Below are 16,783 nucleotides of genomic sequence, written 5' to 3'. Positions count from 1 at the left end.
TTGAATCAACCAACTAACCAGTAAATAAAAAAGAACAACAAATGTTCTGCTTCATTTATAATTAAATCCTTGCTTCTGAAAGCAATTTCAGTTAAATTTAATGTAAAATCATTTAAATAATGCATTGAGCTTGATGAGCATCACAGATGAATGTGCTGTGAAACAATTTTTAAGCCAAAGCAAAGTTCAAGAAGTGAATACAATTAGACAAATAAGCACATTTTTCCAACCATCATGACAAACTTACTTAACTATCTGTAAAAATACTTAAAAATCAGCAAGGGTTTTTTTGTCTTTGCTTAATTTCCCACTGTATGATTAAAATGTGAACTAACTCCCGAGTTGCACAAATAATTTAAAATAGAACAGCGACAGAATGTTGAAGAACTGCCTGCCATCTAAATCTGTTTAATCCAGGGAAACTTCCATCATCTGTCAATGACAGTCATCCTCCATGCAAAAATTTAGGTCAAAGTCGTAATAATGAGTTTTGAAAGTTTTGTCAGGATATGTTATTAAAACTCTGCTCTGTACAACTTGAGAAATCATGTTTCCCAGCTGACAAAGCAGTTTCTTTCTAATGACAGAAAACTTTTGGAACTGTGGAAAGTGAGACATAAGAAAGGGAGCAAAAATAGGTACTCAAAAACTATTTACTGAAAAAGGTATAAAACTGAAATTGTACAGTAAATTAACTGTGTGACCTTGGAAGAGTCATTTCAGTGTATTGATTTTCTCGATCCATATAATACATGATTCAGAGATTTGGTAAATGATTTCCAAAGAGTTTTGAAGTTCTGTTTCCATAACTTTGAGACATTTCTAGAATTAAAAGTAAAACAAAGGCTGTCAAAATTTCTTTCTGCCACAGTCAAACTAGGAAAAGCAAATGGCTCTGACCCAAATACCCTTATTTTTTTTAACAAATCAAAGTATTAAATACTCAGAAGGTTAGGTTTTAGTGAAGATCACAACATAATTTATATATGAGAAAGACAGACGAACTTTGGGCTACATGGTGTCATTTCTTTTAAAAAGAAATCTACTAGCAAAACTCATAATTTATCACAGAAGAAAACATTAAAACAAATTATACTATTAATAAAAATAGTATTTCATAAACATTTAAAGATAATATATGTGTAATACACAAATATACCATCATCTATGCATGTACCCTTTACCATCTTCCCAAGCATTGAGTGAGGACAGTTGGATACGACTCAACTAGGAAAAGAGAGATAACATATTTGGAAACCTGAAGATGGCCTGCAGCTTCAGGTCGGCATCAAGTACAGACAATGGGAAAGTGATAAGAGTAGCTCCCACCAAGTTTAGCCGAGATTTTGGAAATTATGTCACTGCTGTCAGAGAGACTGACTGAGCTACGCACCTCCTGTTCTGGAGTAGATACACGCTTGGCTACTGTGTGTCACACTCCTGTCCTGATACACCTTAATGGCAGATGCAAAATATAGGGACTTTATCAATTTGCAAGAACGCTACAGCGTTTTAAGAGAATCATAACACAGAAACGGAACTGATACAGAATATTGCCTTTGCTACAGTTTTGCTATTGAAAGCAACAAAAAGTTTGGTACCATTGCTAAAAGATAAGAATTTTAAATCCAGGAACTGACACTGTGACACAACTGATTATGATGTTAGTTACAATGTTTACATCCCATAAGGAGTCCTAACTATTTTGGTTCTAATCTATATTTCTGTTACCAAACATGGAAAAGCAGTGGAAGACAGCTCAGGTACTTTGAACCCCTGTCATTCATGTGGAAAATCAGGATGGATTTTCTGGCTTTGGATTTCAGTATGAAAAGGCACAGCTATTAGGGCCATGTTGTAAGTGAACCAATAGATTATGTGTGTGTGTGAGAGAGTGAGTGAGTGTGAGTGTGTGTGTGTGTGTGTGTGTGTTAGAGAGAGAGAAGAGTTTGCCTTTATAATAAATACATATTTTTTAAATGTCATACACATTGATAAAGAGAACTAGTACTTGCAACAGCAGGTTTTGAGACAACACTGGAATGAAAGCTGCTCCTAATCACCTTTTACCTAAAGTAGTAACTGAACTCAACATGCAGTCTCTGTGGAACAAAAGGAATTTTGAGTTTCATTTTGTGTCAGGGACAGTCCACATGCTCAGAAGTGCTACTTCAGGGGCATTATGCTGTTACAGGGAATCAGCATTCAGTATGGGTACTGGTTTGTGTCTCAGCTGAATCACTAGTAACCCAGCTCCATGCAAGTGGTCTAGAAAAAGCAATGAACAATACTGCAACTTTCACCCACCAGGACAACCTAGAAAAATCCTGTAATTTCAAGCTACAGCCTTGTACAGCACTGGCTGTTTTAGGCATCAGTAAATGAACCAGTAGAGATCTTGTGTGTGTGTGTGTGTGTGTGTGTGTGTGTGTGTGTGTGTAATCTTTTAAATTCTTTTAAAGAGTAGTATTTTAAAATGTTGAGTGAAAGCAATTGTTTATACCTGTTCAAGAATGATCTCAAAATCATTACATTCAAATGAAAAAACATATACTATATTTCAAGATTCAGGCTATTTGTTTAATTACAAATTTGTTTTAAAAATATAAAATTAAACACATTTTAACATCTAAAAAAGTAGTATTTTGAGCTCATTTCCAAATGCTACATTAATGCTGTAATACGACTCAAACACAATATTTAAGAGAGACAAAAGGAAAGAAATGGAACTGTGAATTAGGTGCCATAATGTTGCTGGTGATACTGAAGATCATTAAATTTTTGCAAAGATCTTCCAGTGATAATACTATCATTTTAATTTTGAAAACAGAAGTCAAAGATAGCACATGATTTTATCAAATACATTCAGTAAAAACTCACGAATTCATGACTCACAGATTCTTATATTTGAAAGTTGTCTGAACATTATAAACCCATACTTAAATGTCTGTATTCTTGGCAAAGAGAAGACATAAACAGTGAATTATGAAACTTTCACTTAAATTATGAGCTTTAGTGTTGTAAGCCATGCACTAAAGCATTCTTAGATTATCTCAATTAGAAAGTTACAAAAAAAATTACCTAAATAAATGTTCACCTGAATCTTACAACGGGTACTATTACACTGCCTTTTGCACATTTGAGAAAACTGAGACTTAAGCAACTTAAATGTCCTCACCATATTCACAGAGAAAGTGAGTTGTGGAAATAGAATTCAAACCCAGGCAGCCTCATTTCTGACAAAATATTGTAGAATTGTAGCTTTTTTGATAAGTGTAGGAAATTCTTTCAGTATATGCAGTTTTAATCTATTTTTAAGAATCATGCTTTTTAAAAACATGCTTCAAAGTCATGCAATGTTTATTTTATGTTCAACTGATTTCATTAATGTACTCAACGTTCAAGTGTCTAAGTACAACATTCAAAAGTGATTAAATCCTTCAACTGTCTCATGGTTTTCAAGTAGCAACATGTTGCTTTTATTTTCACTCTCAGTTTTGCCCACCATGTGTTCTATTTTTATTGTTTAAGATTTATTTATTTATTGGAAAGTCAGATATACAGAGAGGAGGAGAGACAGAGAGGAAGATCTTCCATCAAATGATTCACTCCCCAAGTGAGCGCAACAGCCGATGCTGTGCTGATCTGAAGCCAGGAGCCAGGAGCCTCTTCCGGGTCTCTCAAATGGGTACAGGGTCCCAAAGCTTTGGGCCGTCCTCAGCTGCTTTCCCAGGCCACAAGCAGGGACCTGGATGGGAAGTGGAGCTGCCGGGATTAGAACCGGCGCCCAAATGGGATCCCGGGGCGTTCAAGGTGAGGACTTTAGCTGCTAGGCCACGCAGCCAGGTCCCCATCATGTGTTCTTATCATAACACAGGGATATATTAGAACTTTCTGGGCTTGGAGCAACATGTTAGTACAAGGTTACTCTTTGTTTTAGTAGATGATATAGTTTAGCAGGGATCAAGCATTAAACCTCAAAAACATCTTTTTTTGTATTTTCTGAGGAAATTGGCAGCATTCATATTGAAGCTTGTGACTTCTAAACAAACTAGATTATGTCTCATTAGAGTGCAAAAAATAAACAAAAGATGAAATAACTTCTGTAAAGGAAACTCAATGCCTTTTTTGTTTTTAACTTTTGTGGAAGGGGGCATAGGGAATCAAGCAGTAGGGGCAGACGGCATGGGGTGTAATGAGCACAGTTTCTTGCTTAACAAAGCTACAAGGAGTTTCTGGCTGCATGAAAGGCCTGGCAGAATGTCTATCTAATCTCTAATCAATATCTCTCTAATCTCTAATCTAATCTTGTACACTTGATCACCTTTCTGATATTTCATGGAATTTTCCTGAGGGGGTTGTTTTTCTGCAAATGTGAAATGATTTTCATAACTGCTTTAGAAAGGGAAGCTGATTTGATCAATCATGTTATGATAAAAGGGTCTTGAGCAACTAAGAAATTGAGACACAGTTAAAAGTACATGTAGCACAATTTAGCCTCTATTTTTCCCAAATGCCTTGTTTTGTGCCCACTTTTGACCTGGAATTTACTCTAAGATATATGATATTCTCCGTATTTTGGAACACATGGCAACTGTGGAGGTACAAAGGATTTGCTTACCACGCAGCCTCAAACTGTTATAACACACGATATGACACATTCTGGTTTCTCATCACAGAAAGCAGTAAGTATATGGGTAATCTTCCAAAGAGAGATAAATGCTGTGAGCCCACACAGGAAAATGATTTAAAACTTCCACCTTATATTGACACTTATGTTTAGTGAAAGAAAGTCATTTAAAAAGACAAAAGAAGTTTCTTTTGAAGGCTCTCCATCCATTAAAAGACAGCTACTTTTTCCCCTTTCATTTTAACAAAAAAACAAAAACATTGAATCAGTATGAGGTAAAGGTGATAGCAATTAGTGTATGATTGATTATCAGTTTTAATAATCTATGAATTATGCCTTTATAAATTTCTTTCAATTATAAGCATTCTTCTTAATTAGGTATTCTTCATATATTATGTAATATTAGTTGAGATTTAGTAAAAATTGATTTTGGATATAAGTAAATCACATGTGCTTCCAAATATGGAGTTCCTGGTTTAGTCAGGTGACTGCAGGATTGAATGAGTAATGGTTTACTGAAAATGTTTTAAATGTTTTTTTTGGCATAAAATAATACTAATGTTTTTCAGAATTGTTTTTTGCATTCTTTTAACCAGGAATTAAAAGTGTAACAATTGGATGTTGTGCAGAAGCTTGTGATGATTTCTGTATCAATAAAGAAGCTTTTTTGAGTTGTCCATTATGTGCATCCCGCTATATTGGTCCATGTATTTTCTTCTTTCCCACTAATTCACACACACTTCATGAACTCTGAACTCAGTTGGAGCTGGTCTCCATCAACCCTCCAGTTTTTCATGCACTACTTAAGTAAGTAACAAATAAGAATATCAGTCTATAGATGCTGGGATAAGGATATGTAAGCTAAAATGCGTTGGATGTCAATCCCATGCCAGAATGTATGGGAAACACCTACATGGGAATGAAGTTGAGTGTACCTGCGAGTAAGGATAGAAAGACATGATGACATCACCTGCAGAGGCTATACTGGATCATTAGAAATTTTATACTTAATAAGTAAGCCAGATGAAGAGAAAAGGCTATAACAGTCCGTCTCTGAAGGGACGCATTCCCTGGAGCATGTGTTTGAAATTAAGATGAATAGAGATGTTTGTAGCTAAAAAAAAGTAACTGTTCTTTTTCAGGCCAGCATAATAGCATTTACTTCATGCGAAAATAAGCTGAATGTTTGGTGAAACATTTGCCATGATGCAATTACAGACATTTTGTCCAGGGTCACTACTTTTACATCTAATATTTCAATGATGAAATACAGCTAAAAGGGGATAGAATGGATTCTATTAGATAGCTTCACAAAACAAAAAATCAAAGTAGTTTTCTAGAGACCATTAATACTGACACAAAAACACAGATTGACATTTACCTAATTAGGCAATGGTTGCATGTCTTTACATGATTTAGATTAAAAAACAAAACTCAAATTTTCTGCATAAAACTCATAGCAAAAAAAAAAGTTTTTAGATTTGCTTCTCCTTGGAGTTGACATGTAAATGAACTGACAAATAGTAGAAGGTGGGAAAGAAGTACATGCAGTGAAAAGAATTGCCATGTTTCTATAAATGTAAGTAAAGTAGCTACGTCTTTCTGTGTTATCATGTATTCTGTGAAAAGTCTGCAAGGAATATTGCTGAGAATCAGCTTTTAATTTCCACTCAATTATTATTTGAGAGGTCAAAGGCATTACACCTGACCCCAAACAGATGGAACTGACAGCACTTTATTAATCACAGGGAAGGGAGACAGTACACATTATGGAAAGTCTACACATAACTTTTTGGGAAAAGACAAACAGATACTACTAGAGGCAGACTTTATAATACCAAGAAGGTAAAGCAACTCTGGTTTCCATATGAAAATATGTCTGATTATTTTCAACAATTATTGGAAGGGAAAGGGTAGTCATTACTGAGGAGCAAACATTAGCTGCTTTTGGTTTTTTGGATAAGAGAGTTATCTTTCTAGGAAAACATAATCTTTGACACAAGAGTATAGAGTAAATATTATGATTAGGCCATTGATGGCATTCCTTGTTTTACTAGATGTCAACGGAAAATACCATATTGACCCTTAACATTACACATTATGGAATCGGGGTTTAAATTTGGTGCCCAGAGACATGACTTCCTCTCTCTCTCTCTCTCTCTCTCTCCTCCTCCTCCCTGTATATCTGACTTTCCAATAAACAAATTAATTAATTAAAAAATACCACAGGTCATCTATTGGTACTCCAATTCAATTACCTAATTATACAAATTACTCCCAAAGATGCTCATTTCAAAACACCATAATTAGGATAAGTTTCCACATGCTGACAATAATCAACAAGAGATCTTAATGACTATGCTTTTAGTACAGAGGAAAGCAACTTTTCAAATGATGGCAAGACATGATTATAGATATTGATAGCAAATTTTTCAGGTAAAATCTCAATGTCCCCATTTAGCTATCAAAATATAATAGAGAGTCTATCAACTGAATGTTCTGAATCCTAATATATCAATATTCTTTGTGGCTAAATGTGCTAATAAGCTACACCATTTCTGAAGTCTCTATGAATGTGATTAAAAAAACACTGGAATTGCAGAAACTGAGAAAGAACAAAAAAGGAATATATTATATTGCCTTTAAGCATGTTTTCTTCCATTCTTGTAACCCAAACCGTGGGTTTTATTCTTTAAAGAGCACACAAATCAATTCTGAATTTGCATTTCAGTCCAAGGCATTCTTTTACATGAAAACTAAGTTTTATTTGACAGCTTCTTCATGAAAGTAATGATAATACTGAGCAATGCAAATAATATCTTTAGAACTAGCCATGTTTATTAAAATTATTTAATTTACATATTATTTTAGGGACTTCTAGTGGTTCATACATGAATAGATTATTACTCAAATTATCAAGTCAAGAGCATGAAATAAAATGAATAGCTGCAACTTATTAATGCATTCAATCAAGCATATAGTTTTTTTGGAGAGCCTATTCTACATCACACTTCAAAGTGGCACATGAGATAGAGCCACAAGCATGAGCTTCTGCTGTCACGACACTTAAACCTCAGCTCATTTCAAGTGCATGACCTTCCAGTACATGCCCTTCCAAAGGAGATATCCTATGCAAACATTTTTACCATGAAACTAGAAGAACCAAGATCCTAAGCCCCACATATACACAGACTCTTGCTATGCATGTACAGCAAGAGTACTCTACAAGAGACCTCTGTTATGAAGCATTTTACAGTGTTGACATCCTTTAATACAATGAGTCTTGACTGTTGGTCCTCTAGGTCTTCTAGCACAGCACTTTGCCAATGTGCTTGTGAAGGCAGTGTAAGATGGTCCTAGTACTTTTGTTCTTGCAATAGACAAGGAACACCAAAATGGAGTTTCAGGCCCCTTGTTTCAACTTGGCCCAAACAAGGCATCTGTGACACTCAGAGGGATGAATACTTGGACACAATTTCTCTCTCGCTTTCTCTCTCTTTTGTTTTCATTCATCCTTCTTCCCTCTCACCTTAATTCTTTATCTTTGAAAAACTACATAAGCATTCTTTAAAATAAAGAGTGACTTATGTTCACATAATCATGTATTTTTATCAATATGCACCAAAAACTAACACTTCAAATGCAAGCGCTTGTGACTGGTGTATTTTTCAATTCAATTCGTCTCTCATCATATTGCCTGTAGCCATTATGTGCATTTTATGGTTTAATTTAGAGATATATTTACCTTATGCTTAATGTAGGATTTTGTACTTGCATTCATATCTGTAAACACATGCATAACAGGTTGCTAAAGGATATCGCTCCTGTTGCTTCTAGTATTTACCAAGTTTCCATCTGGAAAGTGTCAAAAATAAGATATGTCACAGCTTGCATTCCTGAGTGCAAATATTATAAACTGTCCAAACAGAGCATGAACATGTTTAAAACAGAGAGAGCAAGAACATTGGAAAAGAAAGTAAAAAAAACAAAAACAAAAACAAAACAAAAAAACCCTCACACCAATTATTTTATTTTTAATTTTTGATGATGTTTACATATTTTGACTTGGGTAGAAAAGGTTGAGGGCTAAAGGAAAGTGGATGAGACCACTGTTTCCAAGATTTATTTTTTCTTCCTCCAGTATCTGAGTGAGAGGGGAGAGAAGCGGGTGAGCCACACTCAGCATCCCAACCATCTCAGTAGCAGGGGAGGGAAAATGGCCACCAGATGTCTTCCCAGTGTCCCTGATGTGGAGTGTTTTCTGAAAGTTCTGCTCAAGCAGTTTTAATAATTCTGAAATGCTGCCATAAGAATGAGGAAATCCTTGCAAGGACCATTGGCTGACATAATCTAACGTAGGGTCTCCATTCACCCAGATATTTGCTGTCAACAATTGGCTGGGGTATTTGTCCAATTTGTTCTGCCCTCCTTCCTCTGCTCTGATACCAGATGTCCTCTGTAGGCCCTAATGAACTGCCATATCCCCAGGTGCATCTGGGCATGCCATCCACTGCTACACCTAAGTCACTGAGGAGGCCTAGTTCTTAGATATAACCACGGTCACATCATAGATCTTACAACTCTCCCTGTGGTTGAAGTTCTGAGCCCATCAGTTCAGTAGGCGGCATATCCAAAGAAAGATCATCTGAAGTGATGCAGACCATGACAGCATGGGTCCCCAATCGGTCTGTCACCCGCATCAGCCTACACACACACATTAGGGTTGCTGTTGAGTTCTGTCTCCTTCCCTGTCTCATACATAAACCAATGAATGCTATGACCCAGGCCAACCTTGCCCACCACAAACTTGGTCCTCACATATACCAGTGAAAGCTGCAGACTGTCCCACATCCCAATCAGCTCCCATACACACCAATACATACTGAAGCCTAGTTCAATCCAACCAACTCCGAGATCTAGCTCACATTCATGCTGGTGGGTATCACTGTCTTTCTCACCAGGATCATCCCTAGCCCTGGTTCTCATGCTCAACAGTGAGAGTTACAGCCCATCATAGAGGTGCCCAGTCCCTGATCTTGTACTTTCCAGGAGGTTCTGAAGTCTAGTTTGACAGCCTTGTCCTAGCGCATGCTGACTGATGCTTTTGCAATGCTTAACCAGCCTGCACATTGGCTCATTCATGCATTAGTATATACAGTCAGCCCAACCTGGCTTTCCTCCTAACCCAGTTTACATGCAAAACAACAGATGTTGTGACCATGCCTGGGCTGATCTTGCCCCAGTACTAGTTCCCACGCTCATCAGTGGGAGCAGTGGCCCACCAGGAGAGCCTCCCAAACCCCCCTACCAGGCTCATACTGACCCAGCCCAGTCTGCTCCCATATCTGGCTCACGCAAACTATTAGGTGTGATAGCCTAGACTAGCATAACTTATATGCTAGCCTGGCTCCTAAACATGGCAGTGTCTAAGGTTGGACCAGCCCTATCCAGTCTCCTCCAAAATCAACCCACAGACTTGCCAGTGGGTGGGGAGCTACCTTGCCTGGCCAGACCAATGCCCAGAGCTGAATTACATGTTCAGGAACAGGAGCTGAGTCCCAACAGGGGCTATTCCCAAGCTCCCCCACCAAACTGATTGTCAGATTCAGATCTCACATGTGCCATCAGGCAGGTGTTAGGTCCTTTCCCACCATAGCTTGCACTCTCCATTCTGGCCCTTCTTTGAGCTGGTGGATTTGGGGGCCTGGCCCTCCCCACACCCTATTCTTGGGTGTACCTTCTGGTGACAGAGCCTGGTTCAGCCTAGCATGTTCCCAATTCCGGTAGCCATGAGTGTCAGAAAGTTTCCTGGTCATGCCTAGTTCAGCGGGTTACTACTCCCAATTCTTGAGCAAACCGGCAGAAATTACAGTGTCACAGGGCTGGCCACACAGATCCTCCACAGATTCTGCCCCCAGACCTGATTTACTCACATGCTGGTCAGTGTCATGGCCCAGCCTTGCATTATTGGTCTCCTATTCTGAGTCTTACTGATGGGTATTATGATCTAACCCTTCCAGGCCTCCAGCCCTAGCTTTAATGTGGGGCAGTGGATGGTGGTCAATGCAAATGGGCAGGTGCATTAGTCTGATCCATAAAGATCTTCCAGCTCCTCCCTCCAAATTACTTGGTGCCATCCCCCTCACTCACTTGAAAGCACAGAGGCCTTGTCAACTGAAGTACCTCAGAAATCTTACCTCACCTGCAGCATAACTTCTTCAGAGCTCCTCCCTCCTACCCATCTCTTTATCACCGACCCTGCTTAATCCACAGTTCCTGTGCCTAGGATTGATGGGTTCCCCAGCCCAGGCTCTGGATCCCAGTCTTCCAGTGGGGTGGTGTGCTGGCCTGGAGCTCTGGAGCCCAGTAGGTTCCCAAGCTCCTGGCACATGTGCTGGTCTATGATTTAATTACTCTGGACACCCACGTTCCAGGCGCATTCAAACTTTCCCAAGCCCAATCCATCAGCTCACAAGTCCAGCATGTTATCCTGGTGCTCTCCTCTTCCCTCTTCACATCCTGCACAGGACCAAGCACATGGGGAAAATCCCCTGACTGGCTCTGCCTGCCTTGATGCGAGCACCCAGATCCCCACACTCCCCCACAAGCACCATGTTCTCTCCAAGCCCACAAATCCCTTACAAGCCCACCTGCCGCCTAGCTGGCAAACAGAGCAGCTTTGCCTAGCCTAGCCCACATCCAGCCCTAACTCACATGTTCAACCATGGCAGCCACAGCCCATCAAGGGAGTCCCCAAGTTCTCCTGCCAGGCCACTCCCAGACCCAGATCTCACTTGTACCACTGGGTGCTACTCTGCTTCCTCTGTATCGACCTTTGTGTGCAGATGGATGTTGCAGCCCAGGTTGAGCCCAGTTCTTGGGTATATCTACTGGTACTCCAGCCTGGACCAGCCTGGCCATTTCCAAACCCAAATACCCATGAGAGTCAGTATGTTCCACAGTCATACCTAGCTCAGCTCATCACCAAAGACCAGATCTTCAGTAAACTAGCAGATAATGCAGTATTACAGGATAACACATATTCCCTATAGAATCTATTCCCAGATCTGGTTCTATCACTTGTTGGTTAGTGTGGCCCACCCTAACATAACCCATTTGTTTTTCTCACATTCAGTAACAATACTGTTGTCTAGTCTGCCAGGTAGGCACACCAGCCCTAACTTTTGTTAGACCACTGGGTGGTGGTAAGTGGTGATCAATGCTAACTGATCCAGCTCAGGTTTCCTGCATGGTAAGCTCCATCAGTTTGACCCAGAAATGTCTACTAGCTTCCGTCCTCCAAACTGTTCTACCTGAGCCCTTACTTTACCTACAAGAACAGTGGCTGTGTTGCTGGAAAAGTCCCTTGGAAATCGTTACTCATCTGCAACATATACCCTCAGTAGTCCTTCCTCCCACACATCCCCATACTTCCTTCCCTGAGCAACCCACAGTCCTCACACACAGAAGCTCATGGGTTTCCCAGGAGTATGGGACATTCCACCAGGTTGCTGCTAGCCAATGAACAAAAACTTGTCAGCTTTGAAGAATCTGCCTCTGACTCATTTTGGGGATAGAATCTTTCAGCTCACACTGTAGACCAGAAAACTACAGAGCATGCATTTTATATATATATATAGATATAGATAGATATATATCTTTATCTATATCTTTATATTAAAACTTCCAATTAACAGTTCAAAAGAGGAGATGCATATTTATAACTTTGAGCTATACACAGACTTTTTCATGCATATATTAAACAAACTCTTCAGTTTGTGATTTTTTAATATGTCTTATTTTGGGAATAGGAAAGGTGTTGTTCTTATTGGATAACCTGAACAACCATGTGCTTGACCAATGCATAAAAATCAAACATTTCTATTGGTCTGGATTCTCCAAGGTGTGATGTAGTTGACTTAGCAATTTTAAAATGTGTTATTATCGTTTGTGTGAATTTTTGTATATATTAATAATATATATGAGTTGTAGGCCCCGGTCTCCCAAGGGTTAACTCCACAGCTCAGCTTGTTCCTCAAAGGTGTAACAAGAAGGGCAATCATAGCCTGATACATTTAGCCCCTGGCTTGACTGCAGTTTCCCTACTTCCTGCTTCCACTTTTTGCACATTCTTGGGGGAGCTTAGGTGTTACTTAAGCATTGGGAAAATCCTGGGGGGACCAAGCAGACTATATAAGAGCAGTTCAACTTTGAATAAACTGGCATTCTCTTCACAAGAATGATCCACTGTGTGTTGTGTGTTGTCTGTCATGTCTGTCTCATAACCCTAGTCCCTCTGCTTGGCTCGGGGTACGTGGCAACGCGGGCGTTGCCCACAATGAGTAATTTGATTTCCACAAGTTTTCTTTCTATTCTAATAATGTATTATTGCTAACGTTTCCTAGTATGTTTCCTTAGGATTTGAAATTGGAAGTATACATATTTTTTATTTATTAAGTTTTTAAGATTTATTATTTTTATTGGAAATGCAGGTTTTTGTTTTTTTTTTTCCTTACAAACAGAAGGAAATACAGAGAGAAAGATCTCTCTCTTGGTTCACTACTCAAATGGATTCATCAGCCAGAGCTGAGCCAATCTGAAGCCAAGAGCCAGGAGCTTCTCCCAGGTCTACCAAATTGGTATAGGGTTCCAAGGTTTTGGAACATCTTACAATGCTTCCCCAAGCTACAAGCAGGGAGCTGGATAGGAAGTGGAGCTACCTGGATTAGAACCAGCACTCATATGAGATCCTGGAGCATGCAAGGTGAGGACTTCAGTTGCTAGGCTATCGTGCTGGGCCTGAAGTACATTCTTAAAACTTCCCTAATTGTGGCACATATTTGTCTTTTAGGCCTAAATATGAAATGAGTACCGTGTGCTTAGCATATGCACTGTAGTAAAAAATGAGTGTGAAAAGCAGGCAAAGAATAAATGTTCTTGACTTTCTGTAATTTTAGTTGAATTAATCCCATAAAAATCTTGTAAGTATGAGTTAGGTGTTTGTTTTTAAAAAGTGGATTACATGGATGTAGGCAGTACTCATATATACGCCATTAAGTACACAATCTTTATTGGAAAATAGAAGTTAGAGAATTCCATATATGGCATATGTGTAATCCTCACAAATGTAAAACTGGTGCTTGCTAATATTCAATAGTTTAGGTGTCTCATCATCTTTAAAAAAATCACCCAACTGTCTATCAAGCATACAGCTAAGTAGGATCAGAGCATTTCTTTATTTTGACAGGACAAGATCATTTCTTATGGGAATGCTGAATTATTTACATATCTTAAACAGATATTACCAATTCAATGTCAGCAAGATAATGCAGAACATATGCTAAGTTATGCATCCTGGCATTTCCATTATACTCTTTGTAAACAGTATGACAGTATCACATTATGTGAAACTTCCTTAGAGTAATGTAAGCAGAATTTGAATAGAACACTGCTTAGCATGTCCTCCAGGCCTAGCCTGTTTCTTCCCAAGGTCACCAGTTTGTGTTTATGATCCACTGACTTAGGCAGGACTGAACTTCAGGATAAGCTCTAAAAACTAAGAAAATTGATCTTGTGAGCAATGTAAAAAAAAATAACTCTGAAATGTCAATTTTTCCTATTTGATTTAATTTCCAAAGTTAAAACATCTTTATCTGTAAAATTTCATGAGTAATGTATAACAAAATCCAAACACAGAGTTTTTATCATATTAGGAATATGTGTTACCCTAACCACATATTACATCAAAAACTTGAGATGAGTATTCACACAAGCACACACACACACGAACAGCTATTGGTATCTCTGAGACTACTTCCTACTACAGCATTTTAGGTCATTTAATAAATAATTAATATAAATAAAATAATACTATTAGATGTCTCTGGAGTTTCTGAAGCTGTGAAATCAAAGCTATGGTGACAGAAATTAGTGCCTGTCTTCCCAAGTTGAATGAGAAAGTACCAGTAACATCTCCTCTAAGCGATTCTTGAACTTATAAGAATGTTTACTCATTCTGAAAGTTACAAACACACAAAAATGAAAAGCCTTAGAATACACAGAAAATGACATAGCAACAAAGAAATTTTAAGATCAGTGCTGCTTAGAACAGCTTCAAATATATTCAGATATTCTGGAAGAAATTTAACCAAGGAAGTGAAAAACTGCTGCAATAAAAACAGAAAACAATAAAGAAAATAATAAAGGATACACACACACACACACAAAAAAATCTGCTGTGCCTGTGGATTGGAAGACTGATAAAATAAAAATATATACACTACTCATTGGTGTGCATATGAGTACACCATATTAACTATTTAGGAGAATTTATAAATTCACATCAGAATTTAAATGAAGATTTCACAGTCCTTTCTTTCATTTTTTTTTTGAATATGTCATTTCCCATGTTATACACATGTAGAATTTTACAAATAAAGTTATTCAAGTAAATGTTATTTTAGTAGAAATGTGAAAAATAAGTATCTTTCAGTAAAAGATTTATCAAGAAAATTAAGAAAACCAGGGCCTGTTGCAAAGGCTGAGTGGCTAAGTCCTTGCTGGGATTTAGCATTGGGATCACATATGGTTGCCAGTTCATGTCCCACCTGCTCCACTTCCCATACAGCTCCCAGCTTATGGCTGGGGAAAGCTGTAGAAGATGGTGCAAAACCTTCAGATCTTGAACCCAACATTTGAGACCCAAAGAAGCTCCTGACTCCTGGCTTCAGAATGTCCTCCACTCCAGGTGCTACAGCCACTTGGGAAGTGAACCAGAAGATCTTACTTTCTGCTCCCCTTATCTCTGTAAATCTCTCTTTATGATAAAACTAAACAAATCTTAAAAACATTAATAAAATCATATATAATACATTACTATACAAGTCATGGATAACATACAGAATGGTTAAAAACAAAATGTGACTTGCAGAAAATGCAAAAAAATCATCAGAGAACATAGGTTATGTATTTTTCTTAGGCAGTGGAATAAATATTGGCACACGGGGATGAGTTGAGAAATACTGGATGATGTAATGTGCAACCTATGTAATATTTACACTTAGTTAAGCCTTATCTGAAACTCCCTTAGCAGGTGTTACAATAGCTAACACATCACTGCATTAGTAATTAATGAAAGAGATTTTTCCCACACACATACAAAATGAACAAAAAGTTACACATCCATATGTACAATGTTTGCCCTACAGGATTGTCTTACATTATATATGCATTTTAAATACGGAATGTATGCTAAATACTATTCTAGACATACATGTTTTATATGTTTAACAAACATAAAATATCACATAACATAGAAAATATATAGTAGGGCAAGAGAATAAATTAGGGATAATCCCCAAAACTTCTGAATGAAATTTATATGAGAAACATCCTCAAAACATTACTAGTAGACATGACTATGAACACAAAACTTTACGTAACTATAAACATTTCCCATGCAGAGACAACACTGTACTCTTTTTTAGCTGATGAATTGTGAGAATCAAATGCTATGTTGAAATTTACTCTTATAATAAATCAGGGAAGAAATACTGACAAAATACTAATAACAACCCAAAATATTATCTCCATAAATTTTGAAGAAAATATAAAATCCAATCAAAAGGATTGATGAATAATCTTGTTTTTTAAAATCAAGGAATTTTTCAGCAATGTTAACTGAAATGCATTACTCTATAAAATTTACCCAAAAGATCCCAAAAGATGAACAAAGTCTAATGCCACAGTTAACCCTGACACCAGAGGCAGCACATCTAAAAAGGGAAAAGAGATATGAGTATCAAATAAAACACAAAAATAAATGAACTTGAAACTTCTGAAGGTAGTAATTAGGAATAATGTTGTGATTTAAAACTGCATACACAAAACAGATAAAATCCACCCCTTTATGTAAATTTAAAAAATAAAGATCAAGCTATATCAGGGACACAGTACAGTGGGAAGAACTAACACATGGAGAGCACCATAGTCTGACACAATTACTGTTTTCTTAAGTGTGGGAGAAAAGTGTAAAAGGTCACGGCAGACTCACTTACCATGAAAGACTTGTCATGATTGACTTTGAAGCTTGAAGGAACACGTGAGTAGAACAATGCTGTCCACTTCTAAAGCTTATAAAAGGCAAGTAAATAA

The sequence above is a fragment of the Ochotona curzoniae genome, unplaced genomic scaffold, assembly GCF_017591425.1.
Source record: "Ochotona curzoniae isolate NIBS_2020 unplaced genomic scaffold, NIBS_Ocur_1.0 contig_3432, whole genome shotgun sequence".
NCBI lineage: Eukaryota > Metazoa > Chordata > Mammalia > Lagomorpha > Ochotonidae > Ochotona > Ochotona curzoniae.
This window is presented reverse-complemented; position numbering follows the sequence as displayed.